The sequence below is a fragment of the Leopardus geoffroyi genome, chromosome B1, assembly GCF_018350155.1.
Source record: "Leopardus geoffroyi isolate Oge1 chromosome B1, O.geoffroyi_Oge1_pat1.0, whole genome shotgun sequence".
Lineage (NCBI taxonomy): Eukaryota > Metazoa > Chordata > Mammalia > Carnivora > Felidae > Leopardus > Leopardus geoffroyi.
Genome location: NC_059327.1, coordinates 46,927,890 through 46,951,242, shown reverse-complemented (window position 1 = coordinate 46,951,242; position 23,353 = coordinate 46,927,890).

Genomic DNA, 23,353 nt, shown 5'->3' with positions numbered 1-23,353 from the left:
AATCATCTATCTTTCTGTTATCTTTACCTTCTTTATCATTTTTTTCATGTAGGTCATTGGAAAGTTCTAGAATTCTATGTCTAACTCAAGTTGTGGAGTTGAACTGTGTGTCCTCTTTCAGGGTCAGATGCCCTGCTGGCATCATGTCCCAGCACTTCTGACGTTACAGACCCTCCCTCACATCAGCCTTGCTGCCTAATGGACTCGGTGCATTGCTGACTCCCAGTAGGCTAATAGTCCGCCATGGCCTCTCAGTCTTTCTCCGTCTCATTTGCACACGACCTCCTCCTGCACCGACAAAGTTTGGTTTGACTTCATAAGAAGAACCTTTTCTTTGTTTCCCTTGCCCTTTTGCAGCTTTTTCAGGGAGACACGAGTGTCAGCTGTTGAGGTGGTTTTTAATTACTGACTCATCAGCCTTGGCCTTCCCCGGGGGAAAGGGAATATGCTTTTTCACATTTGTACTATTGAGGTCAATGTCTAAGACATGATAAATAAATAACTGCGCATGATGAATGTCTCATCCTCTGCAGGCCACAAGAGAACACTTCTGTCCAAGCAGCCATGCCTCTTTCTCCTTTTAACAAGGCATCATCGCTGAGGCAACCCCAGATGCTTCTGTGGAACAATAAACAAGTACTTAATTCTTCCATTTTTCCTGTGCTGGGACGAAGAGGATGGCAGGCTTCATAAATCCTAAACTGTGGGGCTCGTCTGTTTTCATCCTTTCCTTGGGCCATTTTAAAGGAAGAAGAATGGAAGTGAGGGCTCCTCTCAGGGGACCTACATGCATGTCCTTGCTCATCATTGTGGGACTCTCAGCCACTCCCTGATCTTTGGGTTCCTTACCTACCAAATAGAAATAACTACTGTGCTCTGTCTACTCTGCATCACTGTTACAAAACCCCAATGGAATGATATTCATGGAAACTATACAAATATAAATGTTTATTAGCAGGGGGTATTTTTCTCTTTCACTCATTCTTGCATTGGATGAATATTTATTTTAAGATCTATGAAAGCTGGGCTCTATTTTGCTCACAGCTATTTCTCCAAGACCTAAAATAGTGGTTGACACATGGCAAGCACTCATTAAGTATTTGGCAAATAAATGGATGAAGGAATGAATAAATGAGTTAGGCTTCTACTATGTAGTTACGGAGGCTGATACTGGCTAATATAAAGGGGACTAAGGTAGGTGTGACTTCTGCCCCAGTGAGATGTATAGATGCTATACAGATCATACATCATAGAAACTATATAGACTACTTAGAGCAAAGATACTGAGTTTCCCCTCAAATTAGACAGACTGGAAAAAAAAAAAATGAAACAAGGATAAGGGGGAAAAATGAAACCAAGTCTAGGTCTAAACTTAAGTGAACTTTGGAAGCCCGCAAAGTCCTCTTGAGGATCCACCTTTTTTCTTGTATGCTCTCAGTGCTCCTCCTTAGCGACCTTCTACCTCGCTGTTCTCCCCTGTGAGATTACCCCCTTATGGTAAATTCTGTTTTCAACTCTTCTTATGAAAAATACACCCGTGATTTTCATAATATTAATGCATTTCTCCAACTGGTATGCTAGGAGATGTCAATATTTGCTTCTAGGAATGTGGATTTTGGTGTTGAATAGCTCTGGAAAATGGTTAGTTACATGACGTTAAATAGGATGTCGTTTACTCGATAGATGAATTTGGTAGGAAGTGACATGTTTGAATAAGTCTTCCCATCATTGATATATATATATTTCTCCATTTACATTAACCTAGTTTTTTAAGTCATTTTATTTTTTCACAATAAGTGTATTCTGTAATCTCCATACCCATTTTCACCCATCCCCTTCCCACCTCCCCTCTGATAACCATCAGTTTCATTCTCTATAATTAAGAGTCTGTTTCCTCCTTCCTCTCTCTCTCTCTTTCCCTCTTTCCCCCTTTGCTCATTTGTTTTGTTTCTTACATTCTGCATATGATTGAAATCATAGATTGGTCTTTCTCTGACTGACTTATTTCACTTAGCATTAAACTCTCTAGCTCCATCCATGTTGTTGCAAGATTTTGTTCTGTTTTGTGCTGAGTAATATTCCAGTGTGTGTGTGTGTGTGTGTGTGTGTACCACATCTTCTTTATCCACTTATCTATCAGTGGACACTTGGGCTGCTTCTTTACATGGGCTATTGTAAATAATGCTGCAGCAAACATCAGGGTGAATGTATCCCTTTGAATGAGTGTTTTTGTATTCTTTGGGTCAATACTCAGTAGTGCGATTGCTGGATCATAGGGTGGTTCTATTTTTAACTTGTTGAGGAACCTCCATACTCTTTTCCACAGTGGCTGCACCAGTTTTCAGTCCCACCAACAGGGCACAAGGGTTCCTTTTTGTCCACATCCTCACCAACCTGTTGTTTCTTGTGTTGTTGATTTTCACCGTTCTGACAGTTGTGAGATGATGACTGATTGTAGTTTTGATTTGCATCTCCTTAATGACCTGTGAAGGTATCTTTTCATGTGTCTGTTGACTGGATGTCTTCTTTAGAGAAATGTCTGTTCATGTCTTCTGCCCATTTTTTTAATTGGATTGTTCATTTGTGGGGGGATTGAGTTTGTTAAGTTCTTTATAGATTTTGGATACTATCCCTGTATCAGATATGTCATTTGCATATAGCTTTCTCATTCCATTGTTTGTCTTTTTGTTTTGTTAATCATTTCCTTTGCTGTGCAGAAGCTTTTTATTTTGATGTAGTTAGAATAGTTTATTTTTGCTTTTGTTTCTCTAGCCTCAGGAGATCTATCTAGAAAAAAGTTGCTATGGCCAATTTCAGAGAGATTATTTCCTATGCTCTCTTCAAGGACTTTTATGGTTTCAGGTCTCACATTTAGGTTTTTAATCCATTTTGAGTTTATTTTTATATGTGGTGAAAGAAAGTGGAATAATTTAATTCTTTTGCATGTGGCTATCCAGTTTTCCCAACACCTTTTGTTGAAGAAACTATCTTTTTCCCATTGGATATTCTTTCCGGTTTTGTCAAAGATTAATTGACCATATATTTTGGGGTTTATTACCGAGTTTTCTATTCTTTTTTTTAATGTTTATTTATTCTTTTTTTTTTTTTTAACATTTTATTTATTTCTGAGACAGAGCATGAATGGGGGAGGGGCAGAGAGAGAGGGAGACACAGAATCGGAAACAGGCTCCAGGCTCTGAGCCATCAGCCCAGAGCCCGACGCGGGGCTCGAACTCACGAACCGCGAGATTGTGACTTGGCTGAAGTCGGACGCTTAACCGACTGCGCCACCCAGGCGCCCCAATGTTTATTTATTCTTGAGAGAGAGAGAAAGACAGAGCATGAGTGGGGGAGAGGCAGAGAGAGAGGGAGACACAGAATCCAAAGCAGGCTCCAGGCTCTGAGCTGTCAGCACAGAGCCTGACACGGGGCTCAAACCCACAACCTGTGAGATCATGACCTGAGCCAAAGCCGGAAGCTTAACCGACTGAGCCACCTAGGTGCCCCTCAAGTTTTCTATTCTATTGCATTGATCTCTGTGTCTGTTTTTATGCCAGTAACATACTGTTTTAATTACTACCACTTTGTAATATGAGTTGAAATCTAGAATTGTGATACCTCCAGTTTTGTTTTTCTTGTTCAAGGTTGCTTTGGCTATCATAGGTCTTTTGTGGCTCCAAGCAAATTTTAGGATTGTTTGTTCTAGTTCTGTGAAAAATGCTGTCAATACATAAGTTTGTTTAATTCTATTCAGCAATATTTTGTAGCTTTCAGTGTAGGAGTCTTGCACCATTCTTTTTAAATGTATTCTTGAGTATCTTGGGTTTTTATGTTATTTTAAATATTATTTTTTAATTAAATTCCAAAGTTTGTTACTAGCATATAGAAATACAATTGATTTTTGTATATTAACATTTAAAATTCTGACTTTAAAAAAATTACTTGCTTCTAGTAGTTTTTGTAGATTTGGGGGATTTTTTTTGGCAGATGATCATGTCATCTGAAAATAAAGAAAAATTTTTTTCTTTCTAATAAATGTCTTTTATTTTCCTATATTACCTTATTTCATTGACTCAGACAGCCAGTTCCATGCAGAATAAAATTAGCAGGAGTGGACATTATGGACATAATGTACTCAATGTTTTGTCTTTATCCTGGTGCTGTGCGCTCTTTTCTAGATGCCCTCGGTCAGAATAAGGAAGATTTCTTCTATTCCCAATTTGCTAAAAGTTTTTACTGGAATAAGTGTTGGATTTTGCCAAATACCACTCTGCATCTAATGAGATGGCAGCATGATTTTCCCTCATTCTATTCTATTAATATATCAAATTATATATTGATTGGTTTTTAAATGTTGAACCAATTTTGCTTTTCTGAAATAAGCCTTGCTTGCTCATAATATATGATCATTTTATATATTCCTGGATTTTATTTGCAAATATGTTTTTAAGGTTTGGTGTCTATGTTCATGATGAATATTTGCACATAACACTTTTATTTTTGGAATATCTTTGGCAGGCTTTGGTATCAGTATTTGGCTGACCTAAGAAAAGAACTTGGTATTTCCTCCTCTACTCTCTCAAAATATTTGTGTAAGATTGCTAGCATTACATTCTTCAATGTTTGGTAAAATTCACCACTGAAACAAAGTGAACCTGGAATTTTCTTTGTGGAACAATTTTGATAAATATTTGAATTATTTTAAGGGGTATATGAGTCTTCAGATTTTGTTTTATCTTGTACCAGTTTTTGGTAAGTTTTAAATTTCAAGGAATTTGATCATTTTGTCTGAATTGTCAGATTTAGTGGCATAAAATTGTTCATAACATTCCCTTAGTACTATTTAATATCTGTATATCTATTCTTATACTATATTTCATTATTTATGTTTCTCTCTCTCTCTCTCTTTCACACACACACACACACACACACACACACGCTCCAGTCTTTCTACAGATATATCAATTCCCTTAATACTTCTAAAAACAGCTCTTTATATTTATGTTATTTTCTATTTTTTCTTTCCTCTCTCATGCATATCTTCTCGAATCCTTATTATTTTCTGGTTTCTAATTACATTGTATTTACCTTGTTCTTCTGCCTTGTTAAGGTGTACCTATGCATCATTGATATTAGGACTTTTCTGTTTTCAAATATAAGAATTTAATGCTATCAAGTTTACTCTAAATTTAATTCCATTCATTCTTATCTTTTATCTTCTCAGTATCATTAGGTAAAGAGTAATTTCTAATATCCCTTGTGATTTATTTATTCTTTGGCCCTGAGGTTATATAGCTATCTTTTTGTTACTTAGTTGTAATTTAATTCCATTATGAACAGAGAACATAAAATAAAATATAAAATTTCAGTCTTTTAACCATATTGAAACATTCAAAACTTTTGCCATATCAAAACCTTATAGCCCAGGGGTACCTGGGTGGCTCAGTTGGTTAAGCATCAGACTTTAGCTCAGGTCATGATCTCCCATTTCATGAGTTGGAGCCCCGCGTCAGGCTCTATGCTGACAGCTCAGAGCCTGGAGCCTGCTTCAGATTCTGTCTCCCTTTCTCTCTGCCCCTCCCGCTCTGAAGAATAAATAAACATTTAAAAAAATATTCAAAAGTTTATAACCTAGAGTATGGTCTATTTTGGTCAGTGTACAAAGAACATGAATAGAATATGTATTCTGGTATAGTGTTCTATAAGTTATAATTATTCAAGGATGTGTATAGGGTTCTTCAGAGCACTTATGGGCATACTTTTCTTTGTCCAGTTGTTGTATCAATTACTTAGAGAAAAGTGTTAAAATTTCCAATTGAATGTATAGATTTTAGTATTAACCCTTTCAGTTCAGTCAGTAGTTGCATTATGTATTTCAAAACTCTTGGGGCGCCTGGGTGGCGCAGTCGGTTAAGCGTCCGACTTCAGCCAGGTCACGATCTCGCGGTCCGTGAGTTCGAGCCCCGCGTTGGGCTCTGGGCTGATGGCTCAGAGCCTGGAGCCTGTTTCCGATTCTGTGTCTCCCTCTCTCTCTGCCCCTCCCCCTTTCATGCTCTGTCTCTCTCTGTCCCAAAAATAAATAAACGTTGAAAAAAAAAAAAGCTCTTTTATTAGCCATATACATACTTACGATTGGTATGTCTTCCTGAAATAAATGATATATTCATCACTACAAAACTCCCTTTACCTAATAGTCTTTACGTTGACATCTGCCTTATCTGACATCAATATAGCCACTCCAGCTGTCATATGCTTACTGCTAACCTTGTATATTTTCCATTCTTTCTTTTTAACCTCTCCTTTTATTTTTTTTTTTATGAAGACTTAATTTTCTTACAGTAGCTGAAGAAAAATCAATGAGAAGGTACAGATTTACCCTCTGCCCCCACAGATGCATAGCCTCCCCCATTATCAACATCACTCACTAGAGTGATGCACTTGTCACCACCAGTGAACCTACACTGACACATCATCATCACCAAGAGTCCATACTTTGCATTACAATTTACTCTTGGTGTCTGTACATTCTATTGTTTCAACAAATTCATAATGTCAAATATTCACCATGATATGACACAAGAGGATGTTCACTGCTCTAGACATCCTCTGTGCTCCTCCTCTTCATCCCTCCCACACTGCAACTCCTAGCAACCACTGATCTATTCAACAATGATTTTTTGTTTCAGTAGTTTTGACTTTTATGTAATGTCATATAGTTAGAATTATATAACATATAACCTTTTCAGATTGGCTTCTCTCACTTGCAATATGCATTTAAAGTTCCTCCATGTTTTTTCATGGCTTGATAACTCATTTCTTTTTAGCACTGGATAATATTTCAGTGTCTGGATATACCACACTTTATATATCCATTGGCCCATTGAAGGACATCTTGATTGCTTCCAAGTTTTGATAATTATTAATAAAGCTGCTATAAACATTCATGTGCAGGTTTTTGTGTGGACCTATGTTTTCAACTTTTTTGGTTAAATACCAAGGAGTGCAATTGCTGGGTCTTATAGTAAGCATATGAGTAGTTTTGTAAGAAATTCCAGACTGTCTTCCAAAGTGTTTGTACCATTTTGCAACCCACCAGCAATGTATGGCAGTTCCTGTTGCTCCCAATCTTCACCAAGATTTGATATTTTCAGTGTTGCAGATTTTGACCATTCTAATAGGTATGTAGCAGTATCTTGTTTTAAATTTGCATTTCCTTATGACATATGATGTGGAACACTGCTTACATGCTTATTTACCACGTGTATATCTTCTCTGATGAGTCTCTGTTAAGAACTTTGGCCCATATTTTCATCAAGTTTTTGCTTCCTTATTGTTGAGTTTTAAGAATTCTTCATGTATTTTGTATAACAATCCTTTATCAGAGGTGTGTTTTGCCTAGTCTGCACCTCACCTTCTTATTCTCTTAACACTTTCACAGATTAGAAGTTTTTAACTTTAATGAAGCCCAGCTTATCAATTATTGCTTTCATAGATTGTACCTTTTGTGTTGTTCTAAAAAGCTATTACTATACCCAAGGTCATCTAGGTTTTCTTCTATGTTGTCTTTCATGAGTTTCATAGCTTTGCATTTCACGTATAGGTCTATTATCCTTTGGAGTTAATTTTGTAAGGAGTGTAATGTCTGGCCTTAGTCTTGTTTTTGTTTTTTGTGTGGATGTCCAGTTGTTCTAGAACCATTTTTTCAAAAGTCTACCTTTGCTCCATCGTATTGTCTTTGCTCCGTTTTCAAAGATCTTCCAACTTTCTTCTTCTCCTTCAGTCTTGTGTGGGCTATTCTGGGTCTTTTGCTATGTCATATAAACTTCAGAATAAGTTTGTCAATATCTACAAATAACTTGATGAGATGTTTATTAGGATTATATTGAATCTATAGATCAAGGTAAGAGTAAAAGACATCTTTACAATTAGGGTATTCCCATTCATAAACATGGAATATCTCTCCATTTATTAAGCTGTTCTTTGATTTCGTTCATCATAGCGTTGTAGTTATCCTCATACAGATCTTGTAAATATTTTGTTAGATTTATTCATGAGAATTTAATATGTGGATGCTAATATAAATGGCATCATGTTTCAATTTCAACATCCACTTGTTAATTGGTGTTAATTGGTGGTATATAGGAAAGCAATTGACTTTTGAATATTAACTTTTTATTCTGTGACCTTACTGTAATTGTTTATTAGTTCCGGGAGGGTTTTTTTTGAGTTTTGTTTGTAAATTCTTTCAGATTTTCTCCATAAATGATTGTCATTTGTAAATAAGGATTTTTTTTATTTCTTCCCTTCAGATTTGTATCCTTTTTATTTTTCCTTTTTATGCCTTATTACATTGGCAAGGACTTCTACTAACATGTTGAAAAGGAGTGGTGAGAAGGGATATTCTTACCTTATACCTGATGTTAGTAGAAAGCTTTGAGTTTCTCACCATTAAATATGATATTAGCTGTAGGCTTTTTGTAGATATTCTTTATCAAGTTGAGAAAGTTCCTTTCTATTTTTAGATTATAAGGAGTTTTTATTATGAATGGATGTTGAATTTTGTCAAATGCTTTTCTTCATCTATTGATATAATCATGTGAGTTTTCTTCTACAGCCTGTTGATGTGGTGGATTACATTGTTTCTTGAATGTTGAGCCTTGCATACTTGAGATAAATCTGGTCATGCTGTATAATTATTTTTAATATTTAATATTTTTTTAATTTTTTTTTCAACGTTTATTTATTTTTGGGACAGAGAGAGACAGAGCATGAACGGGGGAGGGGCAGAAAGAGAGGGAGACACAGAATCGGAAACAGGCTCCAGCCCATCTGGCCATCAGCCCAGAGCCCGACGCGGGGCTCTAACTCACGGACCGCGAGATCGTGACCTGGCTGAAGTCGGACGCTTAACCAACTGTGCCACCCAGGCGCCCCTTAATATTTAATATTTAATATTTCAATAATATTTTCTTATATCTATATTCATGAAAGCTATTAGTTTGTACTTTTCTTCCTTTTTTTTTCTGGTTTGGGTATTAGAATAATGCTGGCCTCATAGAATGAGTTGGGAAGTATTCCCTCTGTTTCTGTGTTCCAAAAGAGATTGTAGAGTATTGGAATAATTGTGTCCTTAAATATTTAGTAGAATTCACTAGTAAACCCATCGGAGCATAGTGTTTTGCCTTTGGGAAGGTTATTAATTATTGATTCGGTTTCTTTAATAGATATGGACTTAATTAAATTCTCTATATCTTCTAGTGTGAATTTTTGCAAATTCTTTCAATAAATTGGTTCATTTTATCTAGGTTATTAAATGTATGGGCATAAAGTTGTTCATAGTATTTCTTCATTAGTCTCGTAATTCCTATGGAATGTGTTCTGATATTCCCTCTTTCATTTCTGATATTAGTAGCTTGTGTCCTCTCTCTATTGTGTCCCTAGTTTTCTTAGTCTGGGTAGATGCTGAGGGATTTTATTGATCTTCTCAAAGGACTAGCTTTTAGTTTTATTGATTTTTGCTATTGATTTTCTATTTTTAATTTCATTGCTTTCTGCATTAATTCTTATTATTTCTTTTCTTCTGCTTGCTCTGGATTTATTTTGATCTTCTTTTTCTAGTTTGCTAATGTGGAAGCTTAGATGATTGATTTTAGACCTTCTTTCTAATATATGCACTTGATGCTATAAATTTTTATCTAAGCAATGCTTTCACTACATCTCACCAGTTTTGGTAAGTTGTGCTTTCGTTCAAAATATTTTAGGGGTGCCTGGGTGGCTCAGTTAAGCATCTGACTTTGGCTCAGGTCATGATCTCGCAGTTTGTTAGTTTGAGCCCCGCATTGGGCTCTGTACTGATAGCTCAGAGCCCTCCCTCTCTCTCTCTCTCTTTCTCTCTCAAAAAAAAAAAAAAAAAAACACAAAAACAAAAGCAAAACACTATACCACTTCACAGGTAGTGTAAGTGCCCTATAATACCAAAATAATCCTAAATCTTTTTTCCTACCCTGTTCATTGTCATTTATTTCACTTATATATACGAATATATAGATATGATGCATACATAAGTACACATGGAGTATGTTGCTACTCTTGTTATTTTGAACAAACTTATCTATTAGATCAATTAAGAATAAGAAAATAAGGGTTTTTTTTTACCCTTAATCTTTTAATCCCTTAATCCTTCTTTCATGTTCTTCTTTTTTGTGTGTAGATCCAAGTTTTATATACTTTACATATCTTGTATACATAAAGTACTTTTAACATTTCTTGCAAGGCAATTCTACTGACAACAAATTTCCTCATTTGTTGGTCTGAGAAAATCTTCTTTTCTTCTTCACTTTTAAAGGATAATTTTGTAGGATACAGAATTTTAGGTTGGTGCTTTTTTTCCTCTTACTATTTTTAATATTTTACGCCACTCTCCTCTTGCTTGCATAGTTTCTGAGGAGAATTCAGATGTATTTATCTTTGTTTTTCTGTAAGTAAGGTGTGTTTTCTTCCCTTTGGCATTTTTTATTCGTTGTTTTTGTTTTTTGGGTTTTTTTGGTAATTTGAAAATTATATTCTTAGTGTAGAATTTGGGGGGATTGTTATTGGCACTTGTGGTGGTGTTTTGTTTTGCTTTATTTTGTTTTGTTTTGTTGTGTTTTGCATTTAGCATTTATCCTACTCTCAGTGTCCTGTATCTCTGGTTCAATGTCTAACATTAATCTGGGGTATTTTTCAGTCATTAGTGATTGAAACATTTCTTCTGTTCCTGTCTCTCTTCCTTCTCCTTTTTATGTTCCCATGTGTGTATGTCCCACCTTTTGTAGTTGTCACACAGTCCTTGGATATACTGTATTGTCTGGTTTGGTTTTTAGTCCTTGTTCTCTTTGCTTTTCAGTTTTTGAAGTTCCAACTGAGATATCTTCAAGCTCAGAGAGTCTCTCTTCAGCTCTATCCATTTCTAAGCCTTTGAAAGGTATTTGTTATTTCTGTTACAGTATTTTTTTTCATCTTTAGCATTTCTTTTTGGTTCTTAGAATTTCTGTATCTCTGCACACATTGCCCATTGGTTCCTGCAGCTGTCTACTTTATCCACCTGAGCCCGTATCATATTGATCATGGTTGTTTCAAATTCCTCATCTAATAATTCAAACATCCATACCATGTCTAGTTCTCAGGATTGTTCTCTCTTCAAACTGTGTTTTTCTGCATTTGGATATGGCTTCAATTTTTTTTCTTTTTCTTTTGGTAGCCAGACATGTGGTACTGAATAAAAGAAACTGCAGTTCAGTAGGCCTTTAGTCATGTGGTGGTGAGGTGTGAGGGGAGAAAAAGCTCTGTGTAGTTCAATGGTTAGATCTCAGCCTTTTTGTGAAGCTGGGAGTCTGGACTGTGAAATTCACACGTGTTTCTCAGTTTATTTACTCTCCTCTTAGGTAGGAGAAGATGGCTAGAGTGGGCTGGAGTTGGGTATGTCCCTTCCCGCAGGTCAATTAGGCCCTGATAAAACACCAGCAGATTAGGTTCTGGTTAATTAGTTTCTCTTGAGGGTAGACCTTGTTAGGAAGGACAGAGTGCTCTCATTATTTCAAAATGGTTCCTTTTCCCTTCTCCCTGCCAGATGCTTGAAGGGTATTTTTCTTTATTATTTACCATGGGGATCTAGTTGAGTTCCTGGAGGTAAATTTCACAGTATTTGGGGGGCCTCCCTATGATTAGGTCCCTGCTAGAGTTTTTAACTCTCAGAATTATGCATCCTACGCCTCCAGTAGTTCAATTACAGTTCAAGGTTTCTCTGCCCTGACACTTGTTCCCTGCAGCAGTTTCCACGTGAGTCTCTGCTCCAGTAAATTGTTATTCTCTGTATTTGCCTGTCTCTCCAATATTGGGGGCAGTGGTTGTCCTGTGTCTTCCTCTTTTATGGGTCCTAGAAAAGTTGCTGATTTTTCGGTCTGTTCAGATTTTTACTTGTTACCAGGAAGGAGTGGCAACTGCCAAGCTTCTTACCTGAACCCAGAAACCATAATCCATAACTTCCTGTTTTAATGCATCTTTCCCACTCACAGCCACCCATGCTGCCATTCTCTTAACTCGGCATCCCTTTCAGAAATCATTTCTGTCTTCCCCTTTCCAAGAAAACTCGTTGAAAGAGACATTCTCACTGCAGTTAGGTTCCTCCCATTTCCCCAGGGTCCCCGCCCCCCACCCAGGAGAGCTTTTTGCCTGTAATACTCTCCTGAAATTGCTTGTATCAGATTCATACAAGCCCTCCATGTTGGTAGGTCTGATGAATAATTCTCAGTTACCTTACTTGATGCAACACTAATACTTTGCATAAGCAATCACTCCTTCCTCTTGAAAATATTTCCTTTATTTGACTGGAAGGATATCATACTCTTTTTTGCCTTTTCCTTCTCTGGCCTCTGCTTCTCAGTCTCTTCATCTGGTTTTCCCTCATCTCCTTGCCTTCTAGGTAATCTAGGACTCACTCTTTGGACCTCTACCCTTTTGTATTTGTTCTCCTTATTACATGATTTCATGCTACCTTTAAATAGCAACTGTATGCCGATGTCTCCCAAATTTGTATGCCAGCTTTGTCTCTCTGAATTCCAGACTTCTAATTCCAACTCCCAATGGTTGCACTCAGCACACCCATCGGTAAATAGGCATTTCAAATGTAACCCATCCCTAGCCGAGCATATGAGCTTCCCCTGTACACATACTCCACTCACAGTCTCCGTTTCCATTGGTGGCAAGTGTGTGCCTCAGGCAGCTTAGGAAAATCTGTCAGAGTATTGGTTGGGAAAACCTCTTGTCTCCACCACAATATAAGCCCCCTGCCAAAACAGCCATTTGATCTTCCCTGAATTATTGACATACTTTTATAACTTGTCTCCATTTTTTCTCTTTGCCAAACCCCAATATGCAGTCAAGCCATCTACATCATGTTACTTCTCTCTCCAAACCCTCTAATGGCTTTCCTCCCAACTTAAGGTAAAGGTCAGAAATCTTTCAAGAGCCTAGAAGGTCCTACACAATCAGCCTCATCCATTACTTCTCAAATCTTATCTCTTACCACCTCTGTTTATTCTGCTGGACTTTTTGATACAATGTTCCTATTTCCTGGAATATCTTCCTCAGATAGTGGTGTGCCTTGTTTTCCTCATTCAGATTCTTACTTAAATGTATTATCAGTGAGGTCCGCCATGATCATCTTATTTATAACTGGAATCTTTCAACATCTCTAACTCCCTTCTTTATTTTTCATTATGGAACTTAACACCTCCCACTGGGCTACGTGTATCTATTTTTTGTTTCCCCCTCACTCAGTTCTATTTGTGGATAGATTTTTGCTTGTTCCATTCACACATTTAAAACAAATATGTATTTATGGCCAAGTATTAATTTTTCCAACCAATGGAAGATGGATCTCAAGTATGAGTAATGAGCAATTTTAAGTGTTGAATAATTAGAATAACCCTTATGTATTGAGGATTTATAATGTGTCAGCCTCTAGATTAAGAGCTATATACATAGTATCTCTTTTTATCTTCACAACAATCCTTTGAGGTAACATTGGTTTTCCCAGTTTTTCAGGCAAGGAAACTAAAGCAAGAGATGATAATTATCAAACAACATATTGGTGATTTTAGTATTTAAACCCAGGTGTTCTGATTCTAGAACCCATACCCTTAGCCATCACACTAACATCTGACCCAGGGATGCCTTTCTACCAGGAAGTCCTCCTGAGTTTTGCCTTTGGCTTGCTTTGTATGGGATGTTAGGGATATTTGTGAACAGATGTTGTTTATTTCTTCTATAGATTACAAACGCTTGGTCAGAGATCCTGTCTTAGTCAACTTTGTATATAGTGCCCAGAGTAGGGTCTTTCACACAGAAGGAGCTCATTAAATGTTGGCTTGAGACATATAAACTGATGTGTGACAGTTTGATGGTTGATTGAAATTAAAATGGTAATTTTGCATTATGAAGCTTCTAGAAACGCAGGGAAGCTGTCCCATTTCTATCCTTTTTCTTTCAATTAGTCCTTATGATCTATTGTATGCTAGGAGATAGAGGCAGTACTTTCTCTGAATGATGCCAAGTTTATCTTCTTTCATATGTTGTAGAACACAGTTTTCTATATAATTCATAAAAATAGAAGGGGGTGATGTCACTAAAACTATAATTACACAGGTTGAGGATTTCATAATTAATTAATGGCAAAGCACTCTTGAAGGCTTGTGATATGTAAAAAGATGATATAAGTAAATTTGTCTTTCAATTAACTTGAAAAAATCTAATTGCCAATAATATAGTTATCTCATCCTAAACATAAATTTTCTTTAAATATTATTAATCAGGAAAATAAAAGCTTACTGTCGTACGTTGGTAGGTTCCCCATCATGAGTTATGCAATTGTTAAAGTTACATTTTTTCTGTCATGGGCAGCTTTGAATTTACAGCTCTTAAAAACTCCTAAAAGGACACAAATAAAATTTTAATGGGCATTTCAGCGAAGTCTTTCTGAATTTTGTATTAGATTTCCCTTTAGCCTTGGGTAAAGCCATAAAAAAAATTGCCTGCTTAAAAATGTAATCATCACACAGGAACCTTCCTAAAGTCAGCATCAAATAGAATAAAATATATTTTATTAATGATACAATTCACAAAATTACCAGCCCTGCCACTCTCTGCCCTCCAGGGACACCTCCTCCTCCTATTACATGTACACCAGTCACTCGTGTTTGTTCTGTGTAATTTAACCTTCTGATTGCCTTGAATGCTTAATGAACTAGATTAAGTGAAATGATGATTAGGAGTGTTGACTCCTGTTGGTAAAGTGGACCAGTGAAATCCCTTTCTTGAGATACAGCCCAAGCAAGCCCAGTCCTGATGAAAGTACTAGAATCAAGAAAGGCCATGCAAGCTTTGTTTGTTTTCACTTCCAAAGTGAAATTCAGTAAATAAATGGAGTCCATTTTCAAAGATTCAGTCAGATCTGGGAATCTGGGCCCCTTGGAAGGTGCAGTCACTCTGTTACACTTAAATGCTTTATTTCTTCCTCGACATGTATGTCTAGGACTCATACCAAATTATAACTTCTCTCTCTCTCTCTCTCTCTCTTTCTCTCTCTCTCTCTCTCTCTCTTTCTCTCTCTCTCTCTCTTTCTCTCTCTCTCGCCTCAATTTTGTTGGTTTGTTCTTGTCCCAGAATGAAATAAGTTTCTTCATCACATGTGTCTGGGGGCGGTGGGGGAAGGTGTACCACTGTGGGAGACTAGTCCACAAACCTAAGATTTGCTCCATATTGAAGCCAACACCTTACTTTTACAAAAGACTCACAGGAAGGTTCTGTGGCTTCTTAGAGAGATAGAGAAAAGTGCTATTGGTTAATGTTTATCATTTTGTAAGCAAGATTGTAGTGTTTTAATCTGGGATTCATTAAACACTGAATATTATTTGTTAGATATTAAAATTTGATTAGGCTTTGTGGGTGAACCAAAAAAAAAAGATAATTTTCTTAAATAGTTCATAGCCTCAATAACACCTGGTAAATAATGACATAGTAATTTGGAAATAGCAAGTAAAAATTTAAAGTACTATTGACATGCTTGAACTTGAGAATGAAGATACAAAATATAAAAACAGGGACATTTACAATAACAATATCCTAATATCCAACATCCGCTTTACTCCTGGCATAGAAGAAATGGTAAAAATGGTATGTTGACTGTTCTGAGAGTAAATTTCTACTGGCTAACTCGAGTTAGAGAGAAAAATAATGTTATTTACTAAACTTATTTAATCCTCAGTGAAATTATATCTCTACTTCAGAGGACATAAGCCAAAGAGAAGGTAAGTTCTTATTTCTGAAGTACCTTAGAGTGGAAGAATAAGCTAGAAGCTTTGTGTGTATGTATGTGGGGACTGCTAAGAGCCAAATATGGCAGCAAAGCCATAGTTATACACTAGAACTTGTGGGAGTATCATTATTTCCACCCTGTTCAGATAGAGCCCTAAAGACTTGGCTCTGCACATAATAAAACCACGTCAAATTCAGAAGAAGCTTTTAACAAGCATCACATTTGCTGTAAGATACATACTTCACAAGAACAGAATGTCTATATGATAATTCTACCCTTGATATATGGGTGGGAAATTAGGAAATAATTAGCACTACTTTCAACTATCCCTCTATTCAAGTTCCCCAAATAAGGTGGATTGTCCTTACCTTTCACTGAAGGAAATATAAATGCATATTACTAAATGAAAGGAGCCAATCTGATAAGCCTACCTTCTGTATATAACCCAAAAATACAACCTTCTGGAAAAGACAAAACCGTGAAGACAGTAAAAAGTCAGTTGTTGCCAACGGTTGGGGTGGAGGAAGGATGAATAGATACAACATAGATTTTTAGGAGAGAGAAAATACTCTAAAAAGTATTGTAATAATGATACACATCATTATAATATTTGTCAAAATCCATAGAATATACAACACCAAGAGTAACACCAACTGTAGAGTTTGGGTGATTATATGTCAACATAGGTCAATCAGTTTAATGAATGCACCACTCTGGAGAATGATGTTGGTATGGGGAAGGGGCCAGGGAATCTATGGGAAATTTCTGTACCTTTATCTCAATTTTGGGGTGAATCTAAAACTAGTCTAAAATAATTAATTCTGTAAAAAAGTAAAGAAAAGGGCACCTGGGTGGTTCAGTCAGTTAAGTGTCTGACTTTGGCTCACATCACGATAGCGCAGTTTGTGGGTTTGAGCCCCACATCGGGCTTTCTACTGGCGGCAGAGAGCCTGCTTTGGATCCTCTGTCTCCCTCTCTCTCTGCCCCTCCTCTCTCTCAGAAAATAAAAAAATAAACAAAAATAAATTTAAAAATTAAAGAAAAAATAAAATTATTAATGACTTTGGGTGGGGGTAAATTACCATAGTGATGTCCTTGGGGAGATGAGATGAATTCTAATGTTAGGAGTACCTAGTATGGTAAGTGAAGTGACAGGACATTGTGGAAATTTTATTCTGATTATTTAGATTTAATGCTCTGAGTAAATCAAGGATATAAAGGCATGATCCTTGTTGGTTTTTTTGAGAACAAGGATCATGCCTTTATATCCTTGGCATCTCTTTCAGTGTCTGGCACACAGTGGACATTTATTCAATGCTTACCAAATCAGTGAATCTTTTAGGACCTTTCTAAATTTGTGTATATAGATTTTTTTTACAGATATATTTTGAAGGGTGTGTGTCATGTTAGTCCTAAATACTTCCCACCACTAATTATCCAGCTCTATCCAGTATATTCTTTCTTCTAAAATTGGTAAAGAACTATGCTGTCTTTTAAAAAAATATTTTAATGGCCCACACTCTAAATATTCACATTAAAATCTTGTCACTGATCTGTATCCTAGGGCAGAAATTCCAACTGTATTTAGTGTACTATCATTATGAAGGATTCTGACATGGAGGAAAGAACATACTGTTTGAAATCAGAAAGATTGTAATTGGAAATTACAGTTCTATTTGGAAAGTTATTTTAGTAGTTTTGTGGCCTGTGTCTACAGATAGGGATCACACGTTAAATGAGATATGGTCCACTTCAAGGTCAGTATATAGTGGGCATTCAATAAATCATAGCTAAAGACTACAGTGCTTGCATATTATATTTCTATTTTCAAGACAAGTTGTCACTGAAAGTTGTCCAAATGGAGATCACATGTTACCTTTAACTGTACTTCGATCAAGGAAGAATAACTCAAGTAGAATCCTATCGTTATATAAATGTAAGAGTCGTAGTCACCTACTGACCCAGGAAAAGAGACTGTGATCAGATTTTTTTATGTAGGCTGAAGTCCAATTATAGTCATTGGATGAGCTTTGGACAAGAAGGCAAGCTAAAGAAAATCAATGGACAAATGGATTTTTCCTATTGAAAACCACTGAGGCTTCTACAAGTGTTTGGAACAGAAAGAACATCATCATACCAGTGAACAAGATAGCTTCAGATAGCTGTAGATTGGTTGGACCAATACTACACTGATTACTTAGAGTATAAGCCACATCAGTGAAGCAGCCCTCCCACAGACTTTTTACATCCTCCATTGTTTTACCATGATGCAGAGTAAGCATCCTTCGTTTCACAGACAATTCTGCCCTACTGTCAAATGGAGGTTCAAGTCAGTCGTAATCAGAAACATTTTTAAATGTGTAATCTTATTTGATATTAGCCAGCTAATTAGGTTGTGACAATTACATTATTGTTACTAATAGCATTCTAATCATTATTAGGTGACAGCTTCACAGAGAAACTCCAATGGGAAAAGAGAGTGGTCACTGTTTCCCTCTTGTATGTGTCCCTTGAGTATCAAATGTTTCTCTGGAGCTTTTTTTTTAATCTCAGTCATCCAAGCTTCTGAACCCAACTTCCTACCAACTTTCAGTGAACTCTTCTACCCCACTTCTTTTCCAGAATACTCCATAGACTGCAAAATATTAAAAAAAAATAAAAATAAAAAATAAACAGCCAGATATTTTTACTTCCTCTTTGGAGAAAATTTCCATCATGTCTTGCCTTCCTAGAAAAGCCATAAGCTCTTAGTAGATAGGTAGTATTTTATGCTTGATTTGTGGTTGATTCTACATAACATCCAGCACAATGAGTAGATGAATGATTGATGGATTGGTTAATTGTGAAAACATATTTTCTAGTGGGCAGTGAACCCAGGAATTAAGAAAGCTCTCTGTCACAGCTGGAAGTTCCAATATCCTTGTGGTGCTAATCATGACTTTTCCATTGACTTACTTGTCTGATATATCTGTTTCTCATCAGCATTCACCTAGTGCTACCATTGATGTTTCACCGCTCTTCACATAGACTTTCTTTGCCACCATCCTGTCACCACCACCCCCTAAAAAAGAAAAACACACTGTAGAGATATTTTTGGTGGTATAATACATATATACTGGTTGCTGTTTGATGTAAAATGGCAAGTCTATGAAAATTTAGTTTATACAAAGACCAAAAAGAAAGAAAGAGGGCAGTTGGCATAAAAACTTTACCTGATGAGTCCTTCCCCCCAACACTAACGTTACCTCTTTTGAACCTTTCCTGTTGCTTTTGTTATTCTATTCTGTGACCACAACTACATTTGGTACATTGGCCTATCTTAATTCTTAAAAGCAAAGAAAATGTTGTGTCAAAGGTTAAGCATCATTTAATTACACTTGTTAAAGAATGTTAAAGGCATCGAAAATATTTAACCACCAGGTGAATTTCAGTAAAGTAACAAGGTTAGATAGTACAGTATTTCAATTCAATGAGCAGCAAGCTGGATTTAAAGAATGTAACTGAATGGAAGAGAAAATGTGATTTAAATGTCAGTCCTGCCAATGGTCAATTATACTTTTCCCAAAAATATAGTAATAGAGTTCTTCTAGCAGTTTATTGTGCCTCTTATCACCATCATCACCTTTCTTTTATGCACAAGTAAGGCCTCTAATATGATTTCCTAAATAGTTTCTTACTACTGAACAGACCCTAAGTCTTCAAAAATTATGTAATTATTATTTGAAAAGCAGGTGCTTGAATTTTCTCTCCTGGTTTATCTTCCTAATAGGAATTTCAGCCCTAAGACTTTCAGCCACCCAATTATCTGACTCAGACTCCTAATGGACTGAAAGAAAATTGGTGTGGGTGATTGGGTAAATGGAGTAGAAATGACTCATAAGTGTTGCAGCTGTAGTAGGGGAGGGTAAAAATTGGTATCCAGATGAAGTCCAAGGCACAATGAACGGGTACTCACTCACCACCATACCCTTACTCTGAAGAAGCTTCTCAGATATCAAACAGTAACACAAGTAACCCCCACCACCCTCATCCATTCTGTTCAAATTCACCAAGTTTATATTTTAAGTCTTTTTTTTTATTATTATCTATTCACTTCAGTCATCCAAAAATACACATACTTAGCACCCCTCCAAGCCAGTTATCATGTTAGGGAAAATGATTTAAAAACCAGAAGATATTATGCTAAGTGAAAGAAGTCAGACAGAGAAAGACAAATGCCATATGATTTCACTTGTATGTGGAATGTAAGAAAAAAAAATGAGCAAACAAGACTCTTCCAATACAGAGAACTAATGGTTGCCAGAGTTGGGGGGAGGTGTGGGTAAAATATATAAAGGGAACAAACTTCCAGTTATACCATAAATAAATCACAAGATGAAAAAAAGTATAGCATAGGGAATATAGTCAATAATATTGTAATTATGTTGTATGGCGATAGATTATGACTACACTTGTGAATGTTGAGTAATGTATAGAATTGTCAGGTCGATATGTTGTACAGCTGAAACTAATATAACACCGTATGTTAATTATACTTCAGTAAAAATAATTAGAATATACAATAGGGAAAAACAGTCTTTTCAACAAATGCTGCTGGGAAAACCAGACAGCAACAGGCAAAAGATGGAAACTGGGCCACTTTCTTACACCATACACAAAAATAAATTCAAAAAGACCTACATATGAGACCTAAAAACATAAAATTCCTAAAAGAAAACATAGACGGTAATCTCTTGGACATCACCCTTAGCCATATATTTATGAATATGTCAGGCAAGGGCAACAAAAGCAAAAATAAACTATTGGAACTACACCAAATAAAAAAAAAAAGTTTGTGCACAGCAAAGGAAACCATCAGCAAAACAAAGGCAGCCTCGTGACTGGGAGAAGATATTTGCAAATGATATATCCAATATGGGGTTAATATCTAAAATATGTAAAGAACTGATATAACTGAACACCAAGAAAAACAATCCAATTAAAATGGGCAGAGGATGTGAACAGACATTTTTCGAAATGTCAGTTGGCCAACAGACACATGAAAAGGTGCTCAACATCACTACTCATCAGGGAAATGCAGATCAAAACCACAGTGAGATATCACCTCACACCTGTCAGAATGGCTAGTATCAAAAAGACAAGAAATAACAAGGATTGATGTGAATGGGGAGAAAAGGCAACTCTCCTGAACTGCTGGGAATGTAAATTGGTGTAACCAGTGTGGAAAACAGTATGGAAGTTCCCCCAAAAAATTAAAAATAGGAATACCACATAATCCAGTAATTCCACTACTGGGTATTCATTCAAAGAAAACAAAAGCACTAATTCAAAAAGATATATCCACCCATGGGTCACCTGGGTGGTTCAGTCGGTTAAGTGCCAAACGCTTGATTTCAGCTCAGATCATATCTTAGAGTTTGTGAGATCAAGCCCCATATCAGGCTCTGCACCGACATTGCAGGACCTGCTTAAGATTCTCTCTCTCCTTCTCTCTGTGCACCCCCCCACACACACAACTTGTGTGCACATGCATGCACTCTCTCAAAATAAATAAATAAAATTTTAAAAAAGGTACCCACCCCTGTGTTTATTGCAGCATTATTTACAATAGTCAAGATATGGAAGCAACTCATTGACCATGACCATGAATAGATGAATCAATAAAGATGTGGTAGATATACACAGCCATAAATAAAAATGAGATCCTGTCATTTTTGATAATATGGATGGACCTGGAAGGTATTATGTTAGGTGAAAAAAAAGAAGGACAAATACCATATGATTTCACTTATATGTGGAATCCAAAAAACAAAACAAATGAACAAACAAAATCAGACTCTTAAATACAGAGACCAAATTGGTGGTTGCCAGAGGAAAGGTAGAGGGATGATGGGCAAAAGAGATATAAGAGATTAAAGGTACAAACTTCCAGTTATAAAATAAGTCACCAGGATGAAAAGTACATCACAGGGAATATATACTTAATAATACTGTAATAATATTGTGTGGTGACAGATGGTGACTACACTTATCAGGGTGAGCATTGATTAAAAAGAAGAAGAAGAAAGAAAGAAAAAAAAAAAGAAAGAAGTAAGAAATAGCATATGACCTTTTTCCCAAAAGGCTCACACAGTCTTCCTAGGCGAAATTCATGCAAACAAACCAAAGCCTGCACCTAGTGCAATGAAGCATAGAAGAAAGAATACCCAACTCTATGTGGGGTAAACAGCAAAAGTATCACAGATACACAAAGTTTGAGCTTTGACACAGTAAATGAAGGATACAGAACACATACCAGTAAAGAGAATAACAAGAACAAATGCATGATGGTGTGAAAGAAAATGGTATATCCAAGGAAATGCATTTGTTGTGATGGCAGTAGTGTGGGGTGCATAGAGGAAGGGCAGGAATCACAATAACTGAAACTGAAAAACAAAATGTAGGTTGGACACAGACCATAATAAAAGACTGTATCACTGATGGGAAGCTACTGAAGAAGAATTTTGTTAAGGAAATTATGTGATGGTTTAGACAAGACTCAAATCAAGGAAACTAATTAGACAGTCATCCCAATAGTTAAGAAAAGAGAAGATAAAAGCCTTTTGTGAAGGCAATGGCAATGGTTTTGGAGAAGAGAAAAGAGGTGGAAGAAATATCTGAAGTTAAAATACACATAATTGAGTTATACAAAAAGATGGAAAGGAGACTAGAGGGTCTCCCTGGTTTCTGATGGGCTTCTGGGTAGCATATAGTGTCTTTAATAGAATTGAGGATATAGGAGGATGTGCCAGTTTGAGTGTAAAAGATATCATTCCTGTTTGACCATGTTTATTTCGAGTTATTTGTGGGATTTCCCAGGCATTGGCACCCAGTAGGCAATTAAATATACCTGTCTGTAATTCAGGAAAGGGTCCTGGTCTGGAAACTTGAATGTAAGAGTCATCACGAGACAGGCACTAATAGAAGCTGTCTTTGTATGAAAAAGAATTCAAGGTTCTTGCCAACCACCTCAACCTACAATTCTAACATTATCTATGGTATTCTTCTAATCAATTCCTTTCCTACAGAGAGCATACTCTTTTTACTACCTCAACCCAAATTGTATGCATTTTTACCCCCATGTTCACGTGCATACTATTTCATTTTTCTAAAAAGTCCCCTTCTTCCTTCTTGATTCCCAACATGCTATTTTTCCTTTAAAATAAACCTAGGTCCCTCTTAGTCTGGGAACCCATTCCTGGATAATTCAATCAAAATTTTTATCACTCCTTTCTAATCCCTATAGGATAGACTGCCTATCTCAACTATTTGCTAATTATATCCTAGTTAGCTTGAATTTATAGTTACATAATAATTTATATTAATGTTTAATATAACATACATATTCATAATATAAATGTAAATATTTCTGTTTTACAAACTGATTACTTTTGAAAGCAATGAAGTATACCCTTTATGGTTGTATGTAATATATCACATACATAATTGGCAATAGGATCT